This window comes from Hippocampus zosterae, chromosome 2 (assembly GCF_025434085.1).
Source record: "Hippocampus zosterae strain Florida chromosome 2, ASM2543408v3, whole genome shotgun sequence".
Lineage (NCBI taxonomy): Eukaryota > Metazoa > Chordata > Actinopteri > Syngnathiformes > Syngnathidae > Hippocampus > Hippocampus zosterae.
In genome coordinates this window covers 21,242,027-21,258,018 of record NC_067452.1, presented here as the reverse complement: position 1 = coordinate 21,258,018, position 15,992 = coordinate 21,242,027, and positions in this window count along the sequence as shown.

Genomic DNA, 15,992 nt, shown 5'->3' with positions numbered 1-15,992 from the left:
TTCTTGCCTTTAAGGGCCTCATATAGAAGCCGCATGGTGTGAGCCGCTCCCGGGATGAAACGATAATAGAAATTCACCATGCCAAGAAATTCCTGCAGGGATTTCACGGTGACTGGGCGTGGGAACGCTGTGATGGCCTCCACCTTGGACGGGAGAGGAACTGCGCCTGCCTCCGTGACCCTGTGCCCCAAGAAGTCTATGGTGGAGAGGCCAAACTGGCACTTCGCAGGGTTGATGATAAGTCCATGTTGACTGAGCCGTTGAAAAAGGGTTCGGAGGTGTGCCATGTGGTCTGACGTGGAAGAACTTGCTACCAGGATGTCGTCGAGGTACACGAAAACAAAGGGAAGGTCCCGCAGCACAGAATCCATCAGGCGTTGGAAGGTCTGAGCAGCGTTCTTAAGCCCAAACGGCATGCGTAGAAACTCGAACAATCCAAAAGGTGTGATCAGTGCTGTTTTAGGGATGTCGGGGGGGGGGGGGGGGGGGGGGGGTGAACGGGAACCTGATGGTAGCCCCTCACGAGGTCGACCTTGGAGAAAATCACCGTGCCGGCTAGGTGAGCTGAGAAATCCTGGATGTGCGGTACAGGGTAGCGGTCGGGCGTAGTAGCGTCGTTGAGCCGTCGATAATCTCCACAAGGGTGGCAGCCGCCGCCGGGTTTAGGGACCATGTGGAGAGGAGAGGCCCAAGGGCTGTTCGAGCGGCGGACAATTCCCAGGCGCTCCATGTTGTCGAACTCCCTCTTGGCCACAGCCAGCTTGGCCGGGTTCAGGCGCCGCGCTCGGGCGTAGACCGGTGGGCCCGTGGTGGCGATGTGGTGTTCCACCCCGTGCCTGGCAGCCGCCGAAGTGAAGGTGGGCTGTGTGAGTGCAGGGAATTCGGCAAGCAGGCAGTGGAAAACGTCCGTGAGGGGGATTATGCTGGAGAGGCGGATAACATCGGGCGGTCCGAGTGTGCACGCGTAAGAACAGAAAGTGGCAGCGTCTATTAAGCGTTGGTTTTTCACATCCACCAAAATTCCATGAGCGCACAAAAATTCCGCCTCCAAAAGAGGTACATCGACACGCGCTGTAACAAAGTTCCAACTAAAGCGCTGCCCACCGAAGCACAGTTCCACGAACCTCATGCCGTAGGTACGAATGGGGCTCCCATTCGCAGCTGCCAAAGGAGGGCCGTGGCTGTCAGCTACCATGTCGATCTGCGATGCGGGCAAAATGCTGCGCTGTGCCCCTGTGTCGCAGAGGAAACGCCATCCAGAGATAGAGTTGCAGATGAAAAGCAGCCCGCCAACGTTGCCGACGCTCATGGCCACTAATGAGCGCCGGCCGCGGCGTTTCCCGGCCCGCCGAACGAGCACGGCGAGCGGCACCTCTTAGCCTTCGGTCCGAACTTGGCGTGGTAAAAGCATAAACCAGTAGCCTGCCGCGGGTGAGTGACAGCCGCCGCGACGAGTGCGTAATTATCGGAGGCACTCGCGGCAGTCACGGGGAGGAGAGCCGCTGCACAGTGTTGCCGGCCGGCCAGGAAAAATTTATCAGCCTCCGCAGCGAGCCCTCTACAGTCAGTGATAGCGGTGTTAGCCAAAGCCGCCCTCACCTGGGTGGGTAACTGGCGCAGAAAAAGGTGAAGAAAAAGAAAGTCCGGTTTGTGCTCGCCTAGCAGCTCGAGAATACGATCCATTAATTCGGAGGGCTTGCCGTCCCCCAGGCCGTGGAGAGAAAAAAGTTTGTCGGCCCGTTCAGCGTCGGAAAGTTCAAAGGTTTTTAATAAGTGAGCCTTCAGCGCATCATATCGTCCCTCTGTCGGAGGAGATTTGAGGAAACTCACGACCCTGGACGCCGTCGAACCGCCCAGCGTGGAAACAACGTAGTAGTATCTCGTAGTATCCGCAGTGATGTCGCGTAGGGCGAACTGGGCCTCAGTCTGAGCGAACCAAGCAGACGCAGATGATTCCCAAAACACGGGGAGCTTGAGCGAAACAGCGTTCACGGACATCTTCGCGGTCTGGAATCGTCCAGCAAAAAACGTCGAGGGTCACCAGTGTGGAAATTGTAGCAACGCGAAGAAAGCGACAATTTCTCACGTTCGCACTCAGAGAGAGCGTGTCATTTTTTTATTAGCACCAACAGCAGCAAAACTCCCCGCGCCAACCGAGACCCGCCGAAAGTCGGTTTCCATAGAAACCAGCAGATAAACATGGCGGTCCTTAAAGGGACTGCAATTATTATTATATTACCAAATCGTGAACTCTCTGACACGCATATGTAACATTGCATTCACACGTTTGCAGTTGGTGGTGAATTATATATATAGAAGTCACTACAATATGGTTTATTCATTTATTTTGCTGTCTTAGCTTTTTCTGAAACGGTCGCAAGCAAAACTTTGGGAATACAGTAGCCATTTCTCAATTCGCGTTCTATCTTCTGAAACGTCATGAGTCATGGCCCAACACAACAGCAGAGGAGAAGACTCATGTTTTGTAAGTTGTTTTCTTCCCCTTTTATCAGTTTTGTGATGAATTACAAGAGTCAAAGCGGTAGTTCAAGGAAGCCGTTCCAATAACATGGAGAGTAGCATTCTCAGGAAGTACGTTAGTGAGCATGTTCTTAGGAGGACCATAATCGCTGAGTTGACGAGTACAGACGGTATTCTGCATTCTTGACATTTGGAAATTGACAGGAAAACATTATTTGTACTTGTTACTTTTGTGCATTTCAGAGACTGAAGTAAAGGAACGTAATCATTTTTACATGTTTTTTTTTCTGAACTGCAGAGTGTGAATCTATTTATATTTACCACCTATGACTGTGCGGCATGGCGGTTCTATGATACAGGCTCACGGGTCAACCAAGCAATACTGTAACCCCTCCTTGCCCGTCATCTCTCCAATAAGTCCTGCTTTGTTTTATTTCCCTCCTCTGATATAATGTAGCTTCAGAAACAATCAAAATTATTGACAAGACAGACACACACAGATACACACACACACACACTCGTGTGTGTGCGTCATGCAATTGAGAAGTGCGGCAGCTGAGATTCTGTACAGTGGGTCCAATATGCAACATTATATGCTCCCATGCTGACTCCTCAATGGACTAAACGTACTGGTCTCAGCCCATTGATCTCACATTTGGTGCCACCAAGGTTTCAATGCATGACGATAAGAAATAGATGCGCTTTGTTTCTTGTCGCTGTTATATTATCTACCCGTCTGCACTGTAGAGGTTCTGTTCCAAAATAAGAACACATTGCACCACATACCGGTTCAGACAAGGGCATGCTCTTTGCGGACTGGCAACCATTTGTCCGCAGGCAGTTGGGGTATGGGGGTTGGGGGTTGAGGGGCGGGGTGGGGGGGTGCTTAAATTCCAATAAAAATCGCAATTGTTATCATGGATTTACACAAGTTAAAAAAAAAACAAATGAAAAAGCATTTTTTTCATTCATTTCAAACATTCATATCCAACAATACAATGAATGTGGAAAAATCTAAAATACCGGGAATTAGTAATTACGGAAATACAGTGGACTATTAAAAATGTACCCGGGTCATTTTATGTCCCGTCGTTCAAATGTTCATCCACATACAAAAACCTGCAGTTTCTGAGTACCGTATTTTCCGCACTAAAAGGCGCACTGGATTATGAGGCGCACTGGATTCTGAGGCGCAATAAATTCTACAGCCCCTCTACAGAATTTATTTTGGCATGTCCTTGACCGTAGCACCAACAGAACGATCAGTAAAATGTAGGAGACTGGACTGGTTATTTATTCCTTTTTTGTGGACTGTATTCACAAACTAGGAAATCACAAAATAAGGAATTTATTTCGCTTGATTTTCTGATTTTCAATTTTCGTAGTTTCATTGAAGGAATCGTTAATTTACGTTTTTCGGAGGCGGTCATGAACGCTTCTCAAGTCGAACAGAAGAAGAGAAGGCACAGAGATGGACAAAGACGTACCTGTATTTGTTGAGACTGTGAAAAACATTTAAAAAAGTGTGTGTTTTAAAAAACAACACCACAGCTCTCCTTTTTTTCTGAGCTGCAACAAAAACCTATTTAATAAAGCTGGCCCTGAAAGGGTTAGACCAGTGGTTCATAACCTTTTTAGAGGGACCGAACCCAACCAGTTAATATGCACATTCACCGAACCCTTCATGAATGAAAACTAAATTAATATTTAAAAAAATAAATTCAAGATATTAAAAAAACCCACATTTTTTAAAAGCTGAAAAAAAGTAAATACAATTTCAAGAGATAAGTATGCTTTTTTTTTTAAATTGCACGACGTACTATCACGACAGTCACACGTTGACGACTAAGCGAAATAAATTTCCCACAGCACTGATTGGACAAACAATGTCATGTGATCATCTGCAGCCAGTGATGGCCAAGTGGGCGTCATAACTAATTAACATGTTGAGTCGAGTTTGTCTTACACTGCATGGCACAGGCTCCGTCGAACCCCTGAGACCGACTCACCGAACCCCTGCGGTTCAATTGAACCCAGGTTATGAACCACTGGGTTAGACTCTGTCAAGGCTCCGCGCTGATTAAAACCTTTCATGTTTGTTCAACTGAGATATGCAGACGCCTCATTCTTTGTATATCCAATTTGTATGAGTTATCTGGGAAATTTTCAACAGTCATAGCCAGCAATATACACCATGTATTATGAATAGAGAAATGTTAATATTCTCATGTTCTACACTACTAATTTAGTACCGGTATCTACATTTGCATGACTTACAGTACGAGCCCAACATTAGTCCAGAAGTCGAAGTCATTCAAAATCAACAGCCATGAGTGTTTTTGCTGACAAAACGTCTGCAGTATTTGGGAATTTTGTTTCAACAGCATCACTATCTGTCTTCAGGAGTGAGAAGTATGGCATCATGTTGTCCTCCCCGAGGGGCAAATGAGACCCTTTCAAGGCTTGCCTCGCTCTCTTTTTTCTCTGAATCATCTCTTTTTCTAAGTAGAATATCAACTCGAATCAGAGAGTAGTATTTAACAATCGTCCCACAAATGAGCTACATAGCATAAGTGCTGAAGCCATTCTTACTACTGTTGGAAATAAAAAACAGCACAAATCTAAAAAGCTCATGTAAATCCTCCGCAGCATGTGCCATATTTCTGTACTTAGATTAGGGAGGGGTGCGCCACTGTGGGAGATGTCACAGCCAACTTCAATCATTGGTAACCAGAGTGGCTCCTTTGGTGTTTGTTTTTCAAATGTGGCACGCGAGTGGCAAACTCAAGCCTCGATATGGCCAAAGGACATCCGCGGCGTGAAGTGGGCACTTGGAGACTTGATTTGAGTTCATTTTGTGCTTGCAGTGTTCTCACAAATGTTCCCACCCTTTTTAAAAATTGGTCCGTCCACCATTTTTACATGTCTTGCTAACATCTGTTACAGTGAGTGAAAAGCAATTTGGATCTTAGTAAACCAGGCCCTCAGCACCTACTCAGATTGTTGACATATCGCCCCTATGCTACTCATATCTTCTAGGGCAGGGGTGCCCAAACTTTTTGGATCGAAGATCTACTTTTCGATCAACTAACCTCCCGGGATCTACCCATACCGCTGCGCAGGGACGTGCGGTCAGGGGAGGCAGGTGAGGCAGTGCCGCACCTCTGAGCGCGCATTGCATTGCGCAATCATCACAAACTGGGTTGATACATGCAACTGGCACGTCCTGCTTGCCGTACATCTGCACATCAGCAATATAACATTTGCAGATACATTTATTTGATCTGCTTTTCCTAAGTCTGGCTAATGTTTTTAAACCATTAAAGTTTAATGTTTTTTTGTGACATATTTAGATTTGCTGATGGGAAATAAAACCGCAGTGAAAAGGCACAGGTTGCGGCAGATCGTTCTCTGCCGCAATTAAGAGGGCGTACGTGAGCAAACAGGTACGTTGCGCTCTTCTTCTGTGCAGAGGCGCCAGGCGAGTCAAGTGCGATCCTTTTTTAAATTTGCTACGTCGGACAGCCAAAATGGAAGAAAAGGATTATATATCGAAGCTTAAAAACTTCTCAAAACTGGACTTTCAGTCAAAAGTGGACGTGATTAACACAGGTAGACCAACGCCGGAGTGAAAAGGTTTGCTTCAAACTACGGGACAGCCCGGACAACTTTTCAAACGGAGTGGTAAAGCCGAAAAGAACGGTGATGTGGCTGTCCTTCGAAAACCCGTCTTTACTGTTTTCCCTGCCTTTTGTTCTCAATTTGTCTGGATATTGTGATATAAAAAGCGCAAGGATCGATTTGGCATTGAACGAACAGCGGAGGTTCAACGTTAGCATCCGCAATGCCAAGGTAAGGGAAAACCGAGAGATTGTGAAAGACCTCATTCATGCAACCTGCTTTTTCGCTAAACGGGAGTTGGCATTTCGTGGTCACGACGAGAGGGCAAGCTCTTCTAATCGTGGCGATTATGTAGAACTATCACATGCTTTTGATGAGAAAGATGAGAGGTTAGCTAGACATTTGGACTCATCCAGTGTGCTTTCTGGCTTGTCCAATAGAATACAGAACGATATAATTGAAGCTTTCGGTGATGTGATAATAAATAATAATAAATCTAAAAAGGGAGATCAATGCTGCCCCATTTGTTTCCATAGAGTTGGACGAGACTACGGATATCACAAACAAAGCACAGATCTGTTATTTTGCGCTATGTTGCCAAAAGTGAAGTGGACTGTGGTGGTGGAAGCATTTTTAGGATTTGATGATGTAAGTGATGATAGGTGAGCCCCTGCTGTAGCTGCGTATGTCTTGGAAGTGTTGGAGAAAACAGCTGTGTTAAAAAACTAGTAGCGCAAACCTATGATCCCGATCGCTGGGACAATGATACTCAAATGATGGTCACTGGATATGATCGATGGCTGTCAGAAGCATCGACATGCTTTTTTATGAGGGCATTTTCAGTGAAACTGATGCACTTTTTAGAGTGCTGCAAAACAAAGTCATGGACATTGGATATTGTTGTGCGCGAACCCACGACACCATCAGAGTTGTTGAACGCATGAGACGGGACTTTAACACACTGTATGAGCGATTTGAGCAGAAATGCAGCACACTTGGCCGAAACAACAGTGGAAGAAATCAGTCGGTCAGAGACGAGAGAAAACAAATGTTCGACAAGATTATGGTCAACATCAGTGTTCAGATGAAAGCTAGGTTTGATCATTTTGTGAGCTAGCTTTCCTCGGTTTGGTCGACTGTACAAAATTTAATGAGATGTCACAACATTTTGATGACACCAAACTGCAGAGCCTGTCAAAATCTTATAACAAAATAAATTAGGCTAAGAAAAATACAATAGAATGTTGTATTTTTACCCATGGGGTCAAATTTTGGATATGAAATAACCAGTAGCCAATTGAATAAGCTACTGTTTTTGGTTGATACATTTGTAAATCTGACACTAAAGGAGTCTGTGCCTCACCAACCATGAACCTCACCGCACGCCACTGCCGCTGCGCGCATGCGAACACGCACACACACACACACACACACACACACACACACACACACACACACACACACACACACACACACACACACACACACACACACACACACACACACACATACACACACACATTTGCGCCACTGCAAATTTAAGGATTACCTGCTTTATTTAAATTTTTAAAATATTTTTTTGTGAAAATGAGACTGATAATATTATTAGTGTGCAGTGTATATTAACACAAAAAATATATTACTGAGATGTACAAAGACGCAAAAATGTTTGTTTGTTTTTTGTCTTCTCGACACTCCTCGGATCTACTCGGGACCTGTCTTAGACCTACCGGTAGATCAGGATCTACCTAATGGGCACCCCTGTTCTAGGGGCACATTTGTATGGAATCCAGTGCTCGCAGTGATATACTGTGACGCATGAACCACGATTATAGTTTTCATATAATTTATCTTCTTTGGCCTTCTAATGTCAACAATTTTGGGGGGGGACTGCAATCACTCATCATGTCATGAGGTGAGGGAGAAATGTAAATGTGCCCTCCCATTAACACAGGGATCAGTGCATACGACTCGGCATCTCCGATTTTCACCCACCTACTGATATGAGAATATTTATTCATATTTGATGCCATTTTGGATTTTTAAAAAATCAATTAGGTAATCAAGTTTTCACAATGCACATAGCGTTCCGGTGGTGTTTTGCATATTGCCTGCCACTCATGTCATTAAAAACACATCCGTCGATGTCATCGCTTCCAAATGGCCTTTGATTAGTTCCAGCAAATATATTGAACGTCATCTAGCATATGCACTGAAACAGGATTATGCTGAATCTGCATGAGTGATATGAAAAAAGGTGGCCTGCTGAGAGTGCAAATTTTGCTCATGCCAAGCATCAATGGTCCTCAGGTTCTGATGTTAAGCATTATCCAACGTTGTGTTCTAAAAAGTATGGAAAGTGCCACCGACCGTACTGTGGTCGCACAAACAAATGTGGCGCTACATTTTTGACATCTACTTTTCAATAATTCATCTTTGAGGGGTCCTCTGTTTTTAGGGTGATTCAAATATTTCTGCTGTGACTGAAGATGGGTTCTTCACAAATTCACCTCTTACAGTCTTTTACGGTCTGTGGAGGATGCTAAAGATGGGTGAACAAATAGCATTCATGAGGCAAAGTTATAATGCTTTAGGCCAGGGGTCCCCAACCTTTTTTGCCCCACGGACCGGTTTATGTCAGACAATATTTTGAGGGACCGGCATTTAAGGTGTGGCGGAAATAATACGACAAAATAATATGGTATGAGCTGCATGAAAACGGTGGTGTTTTCGAAATATAATAATAAACACAAGGGGCGTCTAATCTGGCCGCAACACTCTTATCGCGATGGTCATGTTTAATGCCTTCAAAGTCAAGACAAGTCAACAGTATTTATAGAGCACTTTCAAACAGCCATCGCTGCATACAAAGTGCTGTACATGGAGCGATTTAACATGCACAAAATACGATACAATGCAAATTCAAAGTGCATGAAAATGACGACTCATTTTCTCGTGGTGATAGGAGACAATGACACCTCAAGGGCGTGTTTTATGCCCAGTCTGCTTCGTAATTTGTTTTGGTCGCCGTTACTGCAGAAAACCCCGCCTCACGCAGGTAGCATGTCTGAAATAGCAACAGTGCTATTGTGGCGATCTCAGAATATTCAGCCATAACTTTAATCCAGTTGGTTCGAACGTACTTTTAAGGTCGCCGTCATTTGTGATCTGCAGCAGTTTTTTAAAACTAATTTTTTACTCGTGACACAGACGGATGTAACGGAGAATCCGGTAATTTTTCAAAATAAAACATCTTTCGTATTCCGAAATCAATAAAACGGAATTAAGTTCTTTCTGTGCGGCCTGGTACCAAATGCCCTCCGGACCGGTTGGGGACCCCTGCTATAGGCGATGGTTATTTGAGAGTAAACGGTGGTGCAACACATGTAGATAGATGATATGACAATACTCACATGCATATATTTTTCATCCTCTATGAAAAGTAATATTAAAGAAAGAAAGAAGAACAAAGCTGCAATTCATTCATGATGATGGAGAAACACTTAAATTTGTCCATAAGATTTAATTATGCTATGACTATGTTTTTATAAAGTCCAAGATCAGAGAGAGAGAGAGAGAGAGAGAGAGAGAGAGAGAGAGAGAGAGAGAGAGAGAAAGAAATTTTCGCTCGTAGAAAAACTTAAATAGTACTGTAAAATAAGTTTGAAATCATGCATGGATGGATGCATGGATTGATGAGCTGACGAGAAGAAAGGAGCGTCAACGCAGAGCACCGATGGAACTGGGAATCGCGGCTTGATAACGGTGCGGACACCTGCAGCGGCTCCTCTTATTTTATGTTGACAAGGAAGAAATTTTTTCTGTGCTGGATGTAACACATACAGTACATTTGACAATAAAGTTTATCCAATCCAATCCAAAAAAAATCATGAAAATCTTTGGGGATAATAGTAAAATGATTGTTAATCTATTGATGTGTCCAATTAACATTTTTACAGGGCGTGTAAATTTAAGGGCTCCATGTACAGCACTTTGTATGCAGCGATGGCTGTTTGAAAGTGCGATATAAATACAGTTGAGTTGAGTTGAGTCAATTAGCCATTTCATTTTGCAATTCACGCCAGGGCTCAGAGGGTTTACTGCATTGGCCTTCCTTGCTTGCAGTGGATTGCTGTGTTTTGTGATTTGTTGGATATTTTTGTCTGGGGAAGTGTGATGCGAAATGCAGACAAATAGGAGGATCCCAGGAGCACAAAAGAAGAGAATTTATTTTCAAAACCAATGTGGTTTCGCTCAGACAGAGGAATTGTGTTTCAGATTGCAAAGTGTCTTTGAGCTGGTTCACTGAGCTTCTGGCTGGTGATGGAAAATAAAATCAACCCCCCGCCCCTCAAAAAAACGATCATGTGTCAGAAATGACCGCATCACCTCTTGCTGGTCACACACACCCACAGTCGCTCGCGCCTTCACGTTCCCACAAAGCCACAATGCATCTTGGGAACCATTAAGGAAACCAGAGACCACCGCAGTGGGCAAAGGACGCAAACACAGGGTGAGAGGCTGAGGGCAAGTGAGACCGAGATGGGGTAAAGTGATGGATTTATTTGACTATTTCAATTCATGGAAATGGCAGTGGGTTTACACCGAGTCTAAAAGTATGACAATAAATGCAGAATTGGTCATTATTTCAATCCAGATCACAAAATAAGCATAATACTAACTTTACTACTACTAACTACTACTACAACAACAAATGGGATTCTGAGATCAAGACAGCCTACACAAGATGACTGTGGACAAGAAAGTAATACCGTACGTAGTGCATTAGGTGCATGAACTCCTGAATAAATACAGGAGTACGAACAAATAAACTCATTAGTCTTCTCCTATTTTGCCTTCCGAATGCACCATTAATGAGTAAATGACAGTTCTAAAAACAAAACAAGTTCTACATCTTTCTAATCAAAAGATAAAAATGGGGATCTCGTCATATGGCAACTCATCAGATGATTTTTAATTTATTTTTTTCCCCTCTGATATGCAAACTCCATTTTCCTGCAGACAGCACTCATTCATGTGAGGGAACTGCCCAGAGATGGACAGCGAATGAGATGTGTCATCTTGATTATTGTAGATCTCATCATCGACAATGTAAAGTTGATTCCGCTGTCACGTTGCAAAGTCTGCTTATGAAATGACTAATCTGTGCAATTGTGATTATAGATCTGCTCCAGCAAAGACCTCTGATATGTCTAATTATAGCAGGTCGTCACGGGGGGGATATGATAGCCAGGAAGTATCGTTTGCATGGAGATGCATTTTTGCCAACCGAGCCACTTGATAATCTTAAAATCTTTTGAGGTTTTAAGTGGAAATCAATGTTGACTTTTACTTTTTTAATTTGCTGAAATTGGTCGTTTTTGTGTAGGGGAATTTCAGAAAAGATTGTTTTGTAACGTCATCTGCAACAGCATGCGACGTTTAAAGCTCCTGTCAGGATGAGGGGCAAGTAAAGACGCTGTTCAGACCACGCAAATGGAGAGTGTGCCTCTTTTGAACAAATGGAAGAAAGGAAGAAAAAAAATGAAGGGCAGGGTCGAGCATCGTCTTTTATACAATTAAGGCTTACAGTAAGCCTTTTTCAGGAAGACATACTGGAAATCTCATTTCTATCCTTTTTCGTAATCAATTACCAGAAGACATTTCCTAAGAAGTTACAGTCCTTTTCTGCATGACAGAAAAATCTTTCATGGGTCCATTTTCCATGCCTTACTCCATCTCCGTTCCATAATTTGGACTAACCTGGTGGACAGACCATCTGGCTGGTGATGGAAAATAAAATGCACCATATTGAGATTAATAAGAATCTCAAATTCATGGGTCTTCACAGTTTTCTTTGGGATTTTTTAATGTTGGTGCATAACATTTTAATTTCTGCTGTTATGGTATTGAAGCATTGCAGGCCTTTTTTGCTTCACAAGTTCAGGGTCACCTAAACAGGACCTATTGAGTGAATTCCTTCACTTGGTGACAATGGACACTTTAAAGGTCATAGTCATGTGGGCGTCTCCTTCTTTTGGGGGAGTCAGCGCCATCAGATGGAACTGTGAAGTTGCGTGTGTGTTAAGGGTGTGGAAAATTATCGATATTAATGGATACATCGATGCGCACGTGCGCGATCCGAGTGCATCGGCTCATTCACTGGGTACGACGCGATTGACGGGTGAAATCGCGATTCATCACGATGCATTGATGGGTATCGGTAAAATCCGATTCAAGCGCCGTTTTATTCATGTTAAACGTCACCTACCTGCCCTTTCCTAGGCGCAATGAATGCACCATCATTGCTTTGCGTTTTGTGTTGAATACGGACGGTAGCCGTGCGTCACATACAGTCCAGTCCACAACTAGCGAAACACTATGGAAGTTCGCGCAAGCAGCAGCGAGGAAACTACTGTATTTAATGCTTCCGCAACATTCAGATCATATGTTTGGAAAGACTACGGCTTCGAAAAGAAAGACGGAAAGATTGATAAAAACTCCGTAATTTGCAAAGAATGTCGCACTACGAAGCCATACAACGGCAGCACCACAAATATGCAGACCACTTAAAACGATGGCACCAGATCACCGACAAGTTTCCCTCCCGCTCCCCCGCCCAGTTCCTCGTCGGACACCGGAGAAACTCTTGGTAAACCAGGTCAGGATCAGAAAAAAAATTGCCTCTTATTTTGGGAGTCCCCTTGCAACTCACTGTGACCGCGCAATGGCTATAACAAAGGCCACTGCTTATTTCATATGCAAAGACCTCCAGCCTTAGCGTGGTGGACAACGAGGGTTTCAGACAGCTCGTGAACGTTTTGGAACCCAGGTATAAAATACCAGACAGGTCTGTGTTCACTTACATATTCCCGATGTGTACAACAAAGTGAGAAGTGAGATTACTGTGTCGCTGAACAGTGCGCAAAGAGTTGCACTTACAGTGGATGGGTGGACATCGTGCGCTATAGATTCATATATATATATATATATATATATATATATATATAATTATTATCTTTCATATAAGACTCAGAGAGAATAGTCTGTTTGTGTTTACACTATAGGAACAGCTGTGGGTCTCAGGTGCCATATTGTTTACATTTTCTTTGCACAAAACCCAATTGTGAAAGGGCTTAAATAAGTTGTTTTACAAGTTCTACTGTTTATAAGGAATAAAGTGGTATCCTTTTTGTAATACCATACTGAATTCCATCTTTTTAAAAGCTTTTATTCTTTGCTTATTTGCATCATGTTTAATTGCACAATATCGCAACAAATTGCATTGTATCGTATCGGATCGCATTGATTTGAACTTAATGTGTATCGTATCGCATCGTGACGACGGTGAAACGTATCGCATCGTATCGCCAGAAAATTCCATGTATCGTTTAAGTATCGCATCGCTGGCAGTGCATCGAGATGTGTATCGAATCGTCCTCAGTGCTGCGATTCACATCCCTTGTGTGTGTGTGTGTGTGTGTGTGTGTGCGTGCGCGCGCGCGCGCGTGTGTATCAGAGGTGGCAAAAGGACTCACACATTTTGTTTCATACTGTATTTCTTTTAAATTCTTGACATTTCAGTTTCCAATGACTTGATCCTTCCATCCATTATTTGATCCACTTACCCTCACATAAGTGGTGGGTGTGCTGGGGCCATTCCCAGCTGTCTTCGTGCAGTAGGCGGGGTACACCCCCAACTGGTTGCCAGACGAGCAACCATTCGCGCTCACAATCACAATCATTCCTAATGACAATTTAGCGTGTTCACATAGCTTGCCATGCTTGTTTTTGGAATGTGTGAGGAAACCAGAGTACCCGAAGAAAACCTACGTACACACGTGGAGAACATGAAAACTCCGCACAGAAAGGCCAGCACTGTGAGGCTGGCATGCTAACCAGTCGCCCACCATGCTGACCATACAGTTACTTTTCATCTTTACATTGCTATTTACTTTAAAAAAGATGCCAGTACTCACTGTTGTCACAACAACAGACAGGAGTCAGCAACATCAGTGACAGCTATGCTCTCGGAGGCAGTCACAACAATTCGACTAAGTAATTCAACTTTTGGACCTTTTCAGAAGATCCAACAGTAACCATTTCTGATCAAAACCACAGATTAAAAGAAAATGAAAAAGCTTTTCAGAAAAAAATGTTCATTCCACAATTTCCAATGAAAGCAAAGCATGTTTCAAGGACCAGCATATGCAAATTCTTCTATCTGACACACTTGTCAAATCCAGGTAGGGAAAGTAAAGCCTGTCATCGTTTGTCTTTAGCCACAGCTGCTTCTACTCAACCGACAGGTAAACGAGCTCTTGAGTAGAAGCACCTGTGGCTAAAAACACACTTTCCAAAACAAGAATGCAAACTCTATATTCTCAACCAAACATGTCAATTGTGATTTAGCTCCAGATCAGGCTCTATGAAAGGATTGATTGCCACTGGGCAGGCTTAATCAAGAGAGACCAATGCCTCATCAAACAGACCCGTAAAAAAGGCAGAAATGACCAATGGGATAAAAATGTGAAAAATATGAAAACAAAATTATTACAAGCGGGAAAGGTCGGCTGGATCTGATTGCACTTTCCGAGGAGAGTTCTCATTACAGCTAGTGTGGAAAATATTTATGTAGTTATTATTATTAGAAGGAGGAGGAGGGGGACTTTTTTACTTCCTGGTAAAAAAAAAAAAGTGCCATCCATCTGTCATGAATGTTGTGTCTAATGATGTGCCCAAAAAACCCTCAATGCCGCTTCTGAGAGTGAGACAGATACATGGATAGCACTTTAACATTTTATCAGAAAGAATAATAAAAAGAAGAAAATCGTCTTTTTATTATTTTTTCAATTAAAGATGTGTACCACCATTACAGTGCCGTTGTCTGTAGATTCTCCAATTCTACTTTCCGAGAAGCATTGTTGTGTTGGTCACCTTCTGACTCCAAGTGCTGTATCTCGGCTACAATCGCATTCAACATGAACAATTGAATCAGGTGTGTTGGCGTAGGGAGGGATCTAAAACAGGCAGGATATGGCTCCCATGAAGAACCGGAGTTCCCTACCCCTAGTTTCAATAAATTCCACAGAACAAAGGCGTTGTGTATGCCAAAACATTCAATTTTCAAAGTGTCGACATTGTCGCCGTGTGTGATGTCCCTAGAGTGCATCTGTCAGGGGTTGTGGAGGAGCACCGTCACACACAAGTTGGCTCATCCTATTTTGCAATCCCACACATGTTGTCAGAGCAAAAGTACTCATGTGCTGTAATCCAATGGAAGTTCGGATACAATTCTTATTCTGAAGTAGAAGTACAGAGAACAAATTCATTTTTACGGACAGTTACACACTGCGCATTTCTCTGCTCACCAGAGTTACCCCACAAACTTGCATAGTGATCGTTCTGAAACGAAGAAAATGGATCACATGAGGTTACGTTATTCCAGCGCTAGCTAGTGCTGCCTCGACTTTCATGCTATCAAGAAAATCTGTTCCCATAGCTTGACTCAAGAAAGATGCTCACTTAGAAAATGAAAACAACAGAAAAAGATGCACCTTACTTGTGGTTTTTCCACATTTGACAGGTTTTTTTTGTAAATGCCAGACCAGACCCAACACAGATGCGTAAGTATGCAGTAGTGTATATGTATTCTTTTAATATCTGTTTTCAAATGTTGGGAGAAAGCCCGAAAAAAATATTCAGACGAAGCGCAGCTACCTGAAAAATCTACTTAAGTAGAATAACTTCTTCTTGCTTCGTGTCTTGAAGGGTAGAAGCCAGCCAGAATCAGGATCTCATCTCTCATAGAGGTACTCATTTCCACTTGATCCAGAATAAAAATAAACAAATAAATAAACAAATCAAAAGAATCTGGATCCACACCCATG